This window comes from Podarcis liolepis (assembly GCF_965112155.1).
Source record: "Podarcis liolepis genome assembly, chromosome: 17".
Lineage (NCBI taxonomy): Eukaryota > Metazoa > Chordata > Lepidosauria > Squamata > Lacertidae > Podarcis > Podarcis liolepis.
Window position 1 is genome coordinate 8,398,759 of NC_139571.1, and position 13,725 is coordinate 8,412,483.

The window sequence follows — 13,725 nt, forward strand, 5'->3', positions numbered from 1 at the left end:
AGCTAAAGTCTGGAAAGTCGTATATAAAGGACTAAATTTCCTTCAGTTATAACCATCAAAACCCCTCTTGGAAGCAGGAGAAAAGGGGGGGGGATTTTGATTGTTCAAGCCTGCAGGAGAGAGAGTAAAGAAAGATAAATTTCTACCATCTCAAACCTGGGAACGGGGTGTCAGAGACAGAAATCTTTGGGGAAGTTCATTAACTGTGAATGGAACGTCTTTTGACAGATAGTTAAAAAGAGAAACAAATTGATTCCAATGTTGCCTTTTGCACTCAAAAGATACAAAATATTTGAAAAACAGGTCCAACAACAACAACAAAAGTTACTTTCAACTTTTTTTGTTGTTGTTGGACCTGCTTACAAAAGATGGATACAAATAGAAATTGTCTCCTCTAGAGGGAGCTTGTTAAATTGTTGCTGGAACCGATCTGGGGATTTCACAGCTGCGAGATTAGGATCGTGAGAAGACTCTGACCTTGTATAAAAATGTGTTTAGAAGAAGTTTTGGTGTTTGCTCTTTGCAAGACAAGCGCTTTGTTGGAGCAGATGCATGAGAAGATGGATTTGATGACTGTTGCAGTCAAAAACTTTGGACAAACGGCAAATACTCATATAGAAACTATTCAGGAACCAACTCAGGAACTTGTTTTGACAGGGCAAGTGCAGAAGATAATAGAGGAGGTTGCTGCTGAATCTCAAGTAATACAAATGGAGAGACCCGAGGCCCTGCAGGAGCATAAGCCGCTGTTCTTGAAGACTGAATCTGGAGTGGGCCGGGGGGGGGGGTCTGGAGTTGTGGGGGCTTTTAATTTTGGAGGGTCTTTGAAACATGCATTTAAATACTTTCTGGACTACAGTGCTGACTGTGGGGAATGGGACTGTGGGGAATGGGCTGATCTGCTGAGGGGAGATGGAGATATGTTTGGGTTGGAGTCTCCCCAAGACCTATTCCTCAATGAGAAAGAAGATGATCTGCAGAAGGGACATGGAAGAGACTTAAGAGCCTCGGGCACAAGAGCACCAGGTTGATGGACTAGATGGAATGGACAGTAAGGACTGACATAACCCGAGACCAGGAAGAAGAGACGTTGGATGAAGATTGGAAGAAAGTTTTTTTTATAAAAAAAAATTATTTTGAGAATTAGCGTAAAATTAATGAGTATTAGGAAAATGTTGGAATGAAACTATTTGGCTTTAGTAGAAATGATATAAGGAGTTATGTATAAATAATTATTAAGTTTTAAGCTTTAAGGTATTTTATGGTAATATAAGGTTAAAATAGATTAAGGTAAATTGAATGACAGAACATAGTGAAAGATAGCAGGATTTGCTGAGTGAATTAATATGTTAGATCGTTAAGATAAATTAAACAAAAATTGAGAAAGATGGAAAGAATTTGCTGAAATAATAAACTAAACTAGAATACAAAAAGGGAAGTGTGAGGAGGTCGATGAAACAAGCAAATGAAAGATAAAGAAATGGAATATTGGATGTGTGTTTTTATTGTTGTATTGGTTTTTATGTTTTTATATTCTTTTTTCCTTTTTTACGTATTGTAATGTATGTCGTGTTGAATTTTTTGCTGTTTTCTTTTCTCCTTTTTTGTAATTTTTAAATTTCTAATATCATTTAAAAAAAGAAAGGCTGTGGGCAATGCTTGGGAGAACCCCAGATGCCAGGGATGTAACTAAGTAAGCTTTCCAGTGGCTAGCCTGGTGGTGGTGGGAGTTCTGGTGCCCTGAATTGCTCCTTTCCTCTTCCTGGAAGAAACGGAGGCAGAATAAACTATGCAGACAATAAACAATGCAGGTTATGCAAAACTGGAAAACATGCCCGATGTGTACAATATATGCCGGATGCAGAATTCAGCATTTCCTGATGCAGAATTTGGGTTACCTTAGCACAGAATTTGTCCTTTCGAGCACAGAGTGCTCCCAGTCCTGCAGGAAGTTCCTGGCCCCATCCTGCTTTAAGTTATTTCATTTCAGTGGTTTTAATCACAATCAACTCCTACCTTGCAATCTCCCATGATTGTATTTTTGCCGCATCACGGGTCACCTTTGATCTGGAGACTGTGCCACCCTCTGCCCCCCCCCCAAAGCTTTGCCTCAGGCAGTAGTTAATTTTAAATGGATACATTTAAAATAATTAACATCAGTTAACAATAATTTAGTATAATTAACATCAATTGAAAACTTTCCTATTCCAGCAGAGTTTTATGGGATTTAATTACCTGCTTAGGGTTTGCCTGCTCCAGATGTATTTAATTGCTGTGATTTATTTAATCTCCTCCTCTTACTTGCATTCTGCATTGCTGATGGTCCTTTTCTGGTTTTGAAGTTGCCGAAGGGTTTTAAATAAGCAAACAAAGAGTTATGGAGTTTGGCATGCCTGCCTGCTAGAGAGAGTCCTGTGGCACCTTTAACAGAAGAATATTTCTTGTGGCATTTGTAGACTTTGTAAGTGACGGGCATTGCAGTCTTGCCCAAAAGAGCATGTGAAAGAAGCTATTGCCTCGTCCCACCAACCTTAAGCAGCAAAAACACCTGCTTCAGAGTTTTTCTCAATGGTGGAGCCGAGCTCGCCTTGCTTCAACTTAGGGCCAGATTTAGGTTTGATGTGGACCTAAGCTACTGAAGGTAATGGGGCCCTTTATATGTCCAGCTGTCCTTTGTCAACAACAAATTGTCCCTGTTTTTGTGTTGAATATATGCTATATGGTCATTTATGGACCCAATAGGTATCTAAAGTCATTTGCACATAACAAAATAGGATAGGTACTCTATATACAGTGGTGCCCCGCAAGACGAATGCCTCGCAAGACGGAAAACTCGCTAGACGAAAGAGTTTCCGTTTTGGAGGTGCTTTGCAAAACGAATCTCCTATGGGCTTGCTTCGCAAGACGAAAATGTCTTGCGAGTTCCTGTGGGTTTTTTCCCCTCCCCCCTTTTTCTAAGCCGCTAAGCCGCTTATCAGCTGATCCGATAAGATGATAAGCCGCTAAAAGCCGCTAATAGCGCTAATCCGCTAATCCGTCAATGGGCTTGCTTCGCAAGACGAAAAAACCACTAGACGAAGAGAATCACAGAACGGATTATTTTCATCTTGCGAGGCACCACTGTATAGGAATGAGCAAAGCAATGATATTTTAGGGAGCAGGCTAGCAGGCGGGACCCATTACTTACATCATAGGAGCCTATACAACACAAAACACTGTTGTTGTTGTATGTAGGTTTTATTTTATTTGTTTTTTATCTTATATTTCGGAAATGTACATGCAGTTTTTTTTCCTTTACATTTTTTTGGGGGCCCCAAGAGAGTTGGGCCCTAAGCTATAGCTTGTTTAAAGGTAAAGGGACCCCTGACCATTAGGTCCAGTCGTGGCCAACTCTGGGGTTGCGGCGCTCATCTCACTTTATTGGCCGAGGGAGCCGGTGTACAGCTTCCGGGTCATGTGGCCAGCATGACTAAACCGCTTCTGGCGAACCAGAGCAGCGCACGGAAACGCTGTTTACCTTCCCGCCGGAGCGGTACCTATTTATCTACTTTGATGTGCTTTCGAACTGCTAGGTTGGCAGGAGCTGGAACTGAACCCCCGTCGCGGGGATTCGAACCACCGACCTTCTGATCAGCAAGTCCTAGGCTCTGTGGTTTAACCCACAGCGCCACCCGCGTCCCCATAGCTTGTTTAGTTTATGTGTAAATCTGGCACTGCTTCAACTAATAATACCTTAAAACGCTGACAATCCAGCTACTGGGGAAAAGATTTTCCTTAAGGAAGGCATGAGCAGAATCATACTGATCATTTCAGAACTTAACATGAGTCTAGCCCATTCTCTTCCAGACTCTTGTCTGCTGGTACGTTTCAATTGCTGCACAGGTGCCCAATGTACTGTACCACTTTTTGCCCTCTCTCTTCCCTGATGTGACTTATTCCATTTTTGAAGCTCGTGGGAAATTCTCCAGACTGGCCAACCTAAAAGCAGAGGGCACTTTACATGGGGCAAAAAGGAATGTTGTCTTACTTATTTACTTTGCCAAACCTTTATTAGGCATTACAAATATAAGCCATCATAAAAATGTCCATGTATAAAATTTTTAAATATATACAAATAAACAGCCATGTAAAAATATGCAATAATGAGGATTTTCATTGGGGTTTCCTCCCGCTAAATAGTGCCATTCACCACTCTAAGAGATACTATTGATAAAAACTCTTGCAAGCCACCGTTGCAGTTACTTCTGGGTTAATGTCAGACAGATAGAAACTGATAGTTTCATTATTCCATGATGTTAGACTACCCAGAAAAGGGGATAGGACGTGTTTGTGTAGCTGGTTGTACAATGGACAGTAGAAAAGAATATGTTCTACTGTGCCCGGCACATTCAAAAAACATCTGGGGATGCTTAAATATCTGCCCTTGACAATAGCTGAGGGGAAACATTCAGTTGGGCTAACGTAAAAGGCCCTGCATTGGACTGCAATTATTAATTTTGAAATATAAGTGACCCTGTTATTTGTCGGATTTAAACCATAAAATTTGGGGGAGCAAATTTTATTTACAGTTGACTCAATGTTTTGTTTTTCAATGTCCCTTAATCCGATTTGAATATTATAATAAATATATTGCACACTTGAAAGAGTTCCAAGTCAATACCAATAGTTCTGATTTTGCCATGTAAGCACTGGAACTATCTGGATTTATAAGAGTTTGACATTATAAAATGTCAGAAATAAAGTCCATGCTTGTGTGCTCTGTACCTAGGCTGAACCTGTGACCAATTAAATCATACCTAACTAACTACAGTGGTGCCCCGCAAGACGAATGCCTCGCAAGACGGAGAACCCACTAGACAAAAGGGTTTTCCGTTTTGGAGGTGCTTCGCAAAACGAATCTCCTATGGGCTTGCTTCGCAAGACGACAATGTCTTGCGAGTTCCTGCTGGTTTTTTCCCCTCCCCCCCCTTTTTCTAAGCCGCTAAGCTGCTTATCAGCTGATCCGATCAGCAGATAAGCCGCTAAAAGCCGCTAATAGCGCTAATCCATCAATGGGCTTGCTTCGCAAGACGAAAAAACCGCTAGACGAACAGAATCACAGAACGGATTCTTTTCGTCTTGCGAGGCACCACTGTAACTAAATTAAATCATACCTGACTTTAAGCATTTAAAAATAGACCAGGTGGAGGCTGAGCGCCCTCTGCTGCCCATTTGTTTAACATGCCTTTCTCTTAGTTTATAAACTGGAGCAGGCTGTAATTTTGATGTCTCTTATCTATGTTAAATGTAGTGTTATAAGAAGAAGAAAAAACCTCTATCTCCCTTATGGGGTTTCTAGAGCCCCATATAGACTCCCTCAGGAAAGTCTCTATTGGTTGGAGAGAAGAAACAGAGGCCAAGAAGAGTATCTGAAAGGTAGGCAGCTAATAAACCAAATCTTTATTAAAATAAATTAAAAGGTAAACAGTAAAGGAACCCTGGATGGCTAAGTCTAGTCAAAGGCAACTATGGGGTTGTGATGCTCATCTTGCTTTCAGGCTGAGGGAGCTGGTGTTTGTCCACAGACAGCTTTCCAGGTCATGTGGCCAGCAGGACTAAACCACTACTGGTGCACGGAGGACCGTGACGAGTGCCAGAGCGCACAAAAATGTCATTTACCTTCCCGCCGCAGTGGTACCTGTTTATCTACTTGCACTGGCATGCTTTCGAACTGCTAGGTTGGCAGGAGCTGGGACAGAGAAACGGGAGTTCACCCCGATGCGGGGATTCAAACCGCCAACCTTCCAATCAGCAAGCCCAATAGGCTCAGTGGTTTAGACCACAGCACCACCCGCGCCCTAATAGAAAATAAGCCGTTGCAACAGGGTCCCTACACACAGAAGGGAGGAGATCCAAGAACAAAAGGAAACCAGAATTTTTATACCTTTTGAGTCGGATCTCCCCGCGGCCTGGCCTGCAAGAACATCAGTCATACATCAGAAATACGTCATAGAAAGGAGGGACATTGGATAGTTACAGGTAAGTTTCACAGGTTACAGGTAAGTCATTGACACCTCCTCAAGTGTCTGTGGGTTTTTATTTAGCATTTATACAACCATTAGGGATGCGGGTGGTGCTGTGGGTTAAAACACAGAGCCTAGGGCTTGCTAATCAGAAGGTCGGTGGTTCGAATCCCTGCGACGGGGTGAGCTCCCGTTGATTGGTCCCTGCTCCTGCCAACCTAGCAGTTCGAAAGCATGAATTGCAAGTAGATAAATAGGTACCACTCCAGCGGGAAGGTAAACGGCGTTTCTGTGTGCTGCTCTGGTTCACCAGAAGAGGCTTAGTCATGTGGGCCACATGACCCAGAAGCTGTACGCTGGCTCCCTTGGCCAATAAAGCGAGATGAGCGCCGCAACCCCTGAGTCGGCCATGACTGGACCTGATGGTCAGGGGTCCCTTTACCTTTACAACCCTTAAAACGGAGAGACAAAAGGAGAGTCAGGCATGGATGGGTTTCAGCCTGTTGCCTCAAAAATGTCTTTCTGCCAGTTCCTGTTTTTGTTTTTTCTTACATCCTAATATCGATAACATGCTAACAATTACGGTACTTATTATTGTCTTTTGCAGGAACAAACAGTGGGCAACACATCCTTAGGAATGTGAAAAGGTAGTATCAAAGGAGCATCTCAAGAGAGTCCAAGACTTTTTGGAATTTTTTTTGTAGCTTAACAACGTATAGAATATATAGACTTAAATCATCACCTTATTCCTTGTCTAAATAATAAACTTTATTGTTTTACCTACAGTGGATTCTTTGGCTTATTTACATACAGTGGTACCTTGGTTCTCAAACGCCTTGGTACTCAAACAACTTGGAACCCAAACACTGCAAACCCAGAAGTGTTCCGATTTGTGAACATGCTCCGTTTTGAGTGTTATGCTTCCAATTTGATTGATACGCTGAGGTCTGTCTGTTTTTGCGGCTTTTTTTTGGTTTTGTGACTGTGTGGAACCCAGTTCAGCTACTGATTGATTGTGTGACTGAAGTGCATTTTTTATTGCTTTCATTTTATGGATCAACGGTCTTGTTAGATAGTAAAATTCATGTTAAATTGCTGTTTTAAGGGTTGTTTTTGAAAGTCTGGAACGGATTAATCCATGAAGAGTGACTAGTGGGGTGCCACAGGGTTCTGTCTTGGGCCCGGTCTTATTCAACATCTTTATCAACGACTTGGATGATGGACTCAAGGGCATCCTGATCAAATTTGCAGATGACACCAAACTGGGAGGGGTGGCTAACACCCTAGAGGATAGGATCACACTTCAAAACGACCTTGACAGATTAGAGAACTGGGCAAAAGCAAACAAGATGAATTTTAACAGGGAGAAATGTAAAGTATTGCACTTGGGCAAAAAAAATGAGAGGCACAAATACAAGATGGGTGACACCTGGCTTGAGAGCAGTACATGTGAAAAGGATCTAGGAGTCTTGGTTGACCACAAACTTGACATGAGCCAACAGTGTGACGCGGCAGCTAAAAAAGCCAATGCAATTCTGGGCTGCATCAATAGGAGTATAGCATCTAGATCAAGGGAAGTAATAGTGCCACTGTATTCTGCTCTGGTCAGACCTCACCTGGAGTACTGTGTCCAGTTCTGGGCACCACAATTCAAGAAGGACACTGACAAACTGGAACGTGTCCAGAGGAGGGCAACCAAAATGGTCAAAGGCCTGGAAACGATGCCTTATGAGGAACGGCTAAGGGAGCTGGGCATGTTTAGCCTGGAGAAGAGGAGGTTAAGGGGCGATATGATAGCCATGTTCAAATATATAAAAGGATGTCACATAGAGGAGGGGAAAAGGTTGTTTTCTGCTGCTCCAGAGAAGCGGACACGGAGCAATGGATCCAAACTACAAGAAAGAAGATTCCACCTAAACATTAGGAAGAACTTCCTGACAGTAAGAGCTGTTCGATAGTGGAATTTGCTGCCAAGGAGTGTGGTGGAGTCTCCTACTTTGGAGGTCTTTAAGCAGAGGCTTGACAACCATATGTCAGGAGTGCTCTGATGGTGTTTCCTGCTTGGCAGGGGGTTGGACTCGATGGCCCTTGTGGTCTCTTCCAACTCTATGATTCTATGATTCATTTTGAATTGCTTTCTATGGGAAAGTATGCCTTGGTTTTGGAACATTTTGGTTTTGGAATGGACTTCCAGAATGGATTAAGTTTGAGAACCAAGGTACCACTGTACTATGTAGAGATGATGCAAGGGCATCATGCAGTGTGTGTGGGGAACACCGCTTGACAGCTTATGAATGGAGTGGATTGACATTGTGAATTGGTGTTATTCATTATCAACACAGTAGATGGTGCTGTGGAGCTGCTCAGAGCTCTTTCGTCGCTTGTAAAAGAAAAAAACAAAAACTGTTACCTTTTGCCAGATTTAACTTAATATAGTGGTGCCCCGCAAGACGAATGCCTCACAAGACGAAAAACTCGCTAGACGAAAGGGTTTTGCGTTTTTTGAGCTGCTTCGCAAGACGAATTTCCCTATGGGCTTGCTTCGCAAGACAAAAACATCTTGCAAGTTTGTTTCCTTTTTCTTAAAACCGTTACAGTAATACAGGGTGCATTGCTTGAAGAGGTGCAGTTGCGACTTGACTTCGAGGAGCAACCCATAGCACGCGGTGTGGTAGCCTTTTTTGAGGTTTTTGAAGACTTTGGTGATTTTTGAAGCTTTTCCAAAACTTCTTTTGCAGCCATTTGGTAAGTTAAACTTTTAAAACTTTTTGGGGGTTTTTTGGATTTTGGGTTGGGGTGTTTGGAATTCAAGGACTTGGTGTTGGGGAGGGGTTTGCAAGAATCTGGAAGCTTGTGTGTTTTTTTCTGCATTTTTATGATTTTTTGTGACCATTGGGCCACTCTGCTTTTTTTAAAAAAAAAAATCTGGGTTTGAATTTCTGTGTGGTGGGTGGCGGGGGGAACAGTTGAGGAGGGGTTTGCAAGAATCTGGAAGCTTGTGTGTGTGTAATCTGCATTTTTATGATTTTCTGTGACCATTGGGCCACTCTGCTGTTTTTTTTAAAAAAAATCTGGATTTGAATTTCTGTGTGGTGGGTGGCTGGGGGAGCAGTTGAGGAAGGGTTTGCAAGACTCTGGAAGCTTGTGTGGTTTTTTTCTGAATTTTTATGATTTTTATTGTTCCTTCAATTTTTGAATTTATTGTTCCTTCAATTTTTGAAATGCTCTTTACAGTATGTGTGACTTTAAAGAGCACTTAATAAACTCTTGTTGTACCAAATTTGGCCTTGTTTGGACTTTTTTTGACCATAGGAACGCATTAATTGAATTTCAATGTATTCCTATGGGATTTCGTGCTTCGCAAGACGAAAAATTCGCTAGACGAAAAAACTCGCGGAACGAATTAATTTCGTCTTGCGAGGCACCACTGTACATCTGCTGCCTCTATAATGAATGACACCAGTTCACAATGTCAATCCACTCCCTTCAGTGGATGGTGAGGGCTCATTCATAAGCTGTCAAGTGGTGTTTTCCCCACACACATTGCATGATGCCCTTACGTGATTTACATAGTATGTATATATTAGTGCGTTTGAGCATATAAACTATGCAGACTTGGGTGCCTGTCTTGAGAACATGGAATAAATTTTTTTTGGGGGGGGGGAGCATATTTGCCTTACTCTTCAAGCCCCCCTCCCATGCTCTGAGTGGCTTACAAAGGTCAAAAGCAAGACAGCCCTTGTCTTCAGGTTTGCACTCTAAAAGGCGTGGCACAAAAGGAAAAGGGGTTGGGAGGGACGAGGGGGAGAGCAATGCTCCATCTGAAGTTGGCAATGGACACTCTGAGCCACTGAGATCACCGAGAATGGCTGCTGTTAGATGACTGTTGATAGGAGAGAGGACTCTGATGGAGCTGGTTTCTCGGAAAAGCGGATGGGAACCCCGCTTAACTTCGTTCCCTCTGCTGCAGCTATATGTGGTTATATTTGGAAAGATCATCTCAGTAAGTGATGAGGCAATGGTAGCTAACCACTAAAGGGGAAACACACAATTAACCTTGGCCAAATGTCAAACAATGAGTGAAAAATCTTATCATCTTATCTGTGCCAGTTCTGCCTTCACTTAAGGCAAGCTCAGGGGAGCGGGAACACCTCTTTCAAATTGCCATTGTGGTCATTAAGAACCAGAGAAAAGCTGATGGCTGGTGTGCTGCTTTAAGTCTGAGCCATACCTTTTATTTTCAGATGCCAAGGAGCTGCTTCAAGGGCAGATTTAAGCTGGTTGATCCATGCTGGAGGCAAAGGCTTCATCCCTTCCAGGACCAGCAAAGTGAGGTGAAGGCCTCTCGTGACATGTGCTGGGGCAGTGCCTCCTAAACCCCTGGCTGTTCCCCTCTAAGAAAACGTCGTTGCATAGATTTGGCCTGTTCTTCCCTGTCTTTTCCACATGACAAAAATGGCACATTGCTGTTGATCGTGGGGAAATGTGTATTTTGAAATGGAATATCTTCAGGCAGGGGAGAAGTTGATAAGGCGTTTGTGTATTTGTTTTATGTATTTGTTTTATCTGAAATATTTTCATTTTACCTTTCTGCCTGATGACAAACATTCAAGGTGCCTGACAGTAATGGGGTAGGGGGTGGGGAAGAAGCACAAGGAATATAATAAGGGCAGTACAGGCTACAGTGCACAATGTCTTCATTTGTAGGCCTATTAAAGAATTTATTCTGCGGTCACAATTTGAAATCTTAGCTAAGTAAACGCATGTCTATCAGGAGCTGCAGGTCAAAGACACTGGGATGGGAAAATAGTGGCCTTACAGATGTTGTTGGCAGTTGCCCAACAGTCCCAGCCAGAGTGGCCGAAGGTCAGAAGAGGACGGGAAGATCACTTAAACTGGCCAATTTTGTTTTGAAAAATAAGCATCCATAAACCTAATATATTCGCAGACTAGTGAAAAATCACCCCTCCATGGCTGCTCTGTTCTACAAAATAAAAATGTTTCGTCTATGCACACTTCTTTTTTAAAGTATGTGAATAACATACTATGTAAGGTAAAGGTAAAGGGACCCCTGACCATTAGGTCCAATTGTGGCCAACTCTGGGGTTGCGGCGCTCATCTCGCTTCCGGGTCATGTGGCCAGCATGACTAAGCCGCTTCTGGCGAACCAGAGCAGTGCACGGAAACGCTGTTTACCTCCCCACCAGAGCGGTACCTATTTATCTACTTGCACTTTGTGCTTTCGAACTGCTAGGTTGGCAGGAGCAGGGACCAAGCAACAGGAGCTCACCCCGTCGTGGGGATTCGAACTACTGACCTTCTGATCGGCAAGTCCTAGGCTCTGTGGTTTAACCCACAGCACCACCTGCGTCCCCAACATACTATGTAGCTCAGCCCTAATATAAATGATAGTGGCAGCCTTGAGCCTCTTTCTCAGGAAAGCATCTCTGCAGAGCTGGTTTGATTGAGGTTGCAATGAGACACATCTGGGTATGTAAGCAAACACATACAGCCTTCCTTACCCATTGGCTCTACTGCTGAGGTGTTATGGAATGTTCATAAAGATTGCAATGACCCAGAATTTTAAAAAACCTGGCAGCGCATGAGATGAAGGGTTGTTTGTAAGAAGGGATGGCAGAGAAAAGAAGAAGCAGTATCAAGTGTTGTGTGTGGGCAAATCATTCTTTGGCTCTTGTTTTTCCTCTTTGCACATTTCTGCACCTCTTTTCTTTGTGGGAAGATAAAATTTCATTTAGTTAGAAAGGTTTTGATTACAGTGGTACCTGGGTTACAGATGCTTCAGGTTACAGACTCCGCTAACCCAGAAATTGTACCTCGGGTTAAGAACTTTGCTTCAGGATGAGAACAAAAGTCCCCAAAAGAAAGCTTAGCCAAGTAAAATCTAAACTGAAAATTCAGAAAAATCCCAAGATGAAGATTTTAAGGATAAGCACCAAAAAAAACAAAAAAAAACAAAAAAAAAAACGTGACAACTGGAGCAGCCAAGAGAAAATGAAGGAATATGAAAGGGATAAATCAAGTTTTGTTTACTTTTCAAACTAACTAGCCCTGAGAGTGGCATCTAGCATCTGTAAGACTCTCTTGGGATGAGTGTGCCAAGATTTTGGGGAATAGCAAGTGCCGCAAATAGCAGCAGAAGCTGCAGCAACAGCAAAATGCACTCATCACGGGTCAGAGTATTTTACCTAATTTGAAGCTATGGGGGAACTGCAGAAGACGGGCACCAAAATATTGTTCAGGGTTTTTTTTGTTCCTTGAGCTGTTTCTAAATCCATAAGGTCCCAAACATGCCCACATTTTAGGAAGAGAAAAACCACAAGCAAATTGAAGGTGACTTTGCCAATTCCAGTGTGGAAAAGCAAAGAAGGCATTTGGAGGATGAAGCTGCTGATGGCAATGATAAGAAAGAGGTGGTTTGTCTTTGGCTCCTGTGGAGGAGGAAATGCAGAGCAACTACTCAGGGACGTAGCAACTCCAGGACCCTGCGTGAAAGTGTATTTCTCTGAGGAAAGCTCTTCCTGGGTGACGTTGGGCCAGTCACTGCCTCTTAGCCTAACCTACCTCACAGGGTTGTTGTGAGGATGAAATAGAAGGGGACCATTATACCACCTGTGCAGAAAATTATGTAAAATATGGGAAATGGACCTCAAAAGGTAACAATGCAAACAGGGCAGGCAAAACCATCACCAGTACACAATGTGGCTGTGACTGCAATAACTCAATAACTCTCATTACAGCCTACAGTTTCACTGAAAATTTCATACGCTGCAACCATGTTTTTGGATTTTAAAAATTGTTTTATTTTTGTTAAGCAACTTCTAGGAAAAGCTATTTAGTTCATAGCTCACACAGCATTGACTCTATAATATTAAACCTTGGATCATCTCCAGTACTTCCGTTTTCAAGGTGATACTTTTAAAATAACGATTTAAAAACTAGATCTAACTAATTGCTTGTTTTGCCTTTAACATCTCACTTGTTGAAGGAAGGTAACTATCAAATACTCTTGACTTTTCAGAGGTGGCAGCACACACAAATACCTAACAAGTGATGTCTGAATGCTAGATCATAATGATAGGAACAATACAGATGCATTCTGAATTAATGGCATCTAGGCGAGCATCTCTTGCTTCGCTGGAAAGAAAATTTATATTGTGTTCCATCCGCAGCTCTTTCTGCTAAGGCTCTTCTTGGTCACGATACAACCATCACACCACCTTCAGCTCATTGGACGAAAGGTAGGCTATAAATGTAGTAACACATAAAATACAAATGAAGGTTCCCAAGGGGCCTGTACTGAGCAATCCTGTTCATTCAATCATTTTTTTTCAGAAGAGAACTTGAAAAACCAATGTGGTCATCATCTGTGCTTCCAATCGAAGGAACTTCTGCCATCAGGGTGCCACTACAGGTCCTATTTTGTGTTACCACAATGAGGTTCACCTGCTGGTAGGGCAAACTAGGGTTTCTGGATCTCAGGCTAGACAGGAAATCTCTATTGTGTTCCATCTGCGACTCTTTGTGCTAAGACTCTTTCAGGTTGCGGTGACTGAATCGTCAGAAGAAGCCCTATTCCGTGTCACTACAATGAGGCTCGCCTGCAGGTAGAACACTCCTTTTGCTCCAGCTCCTCTTTCCTTCACACTTCCCAGAGTTCACTGTACCTGAAGTGAGAGTCACCTGCATTTGGGCTGTGCTGCTT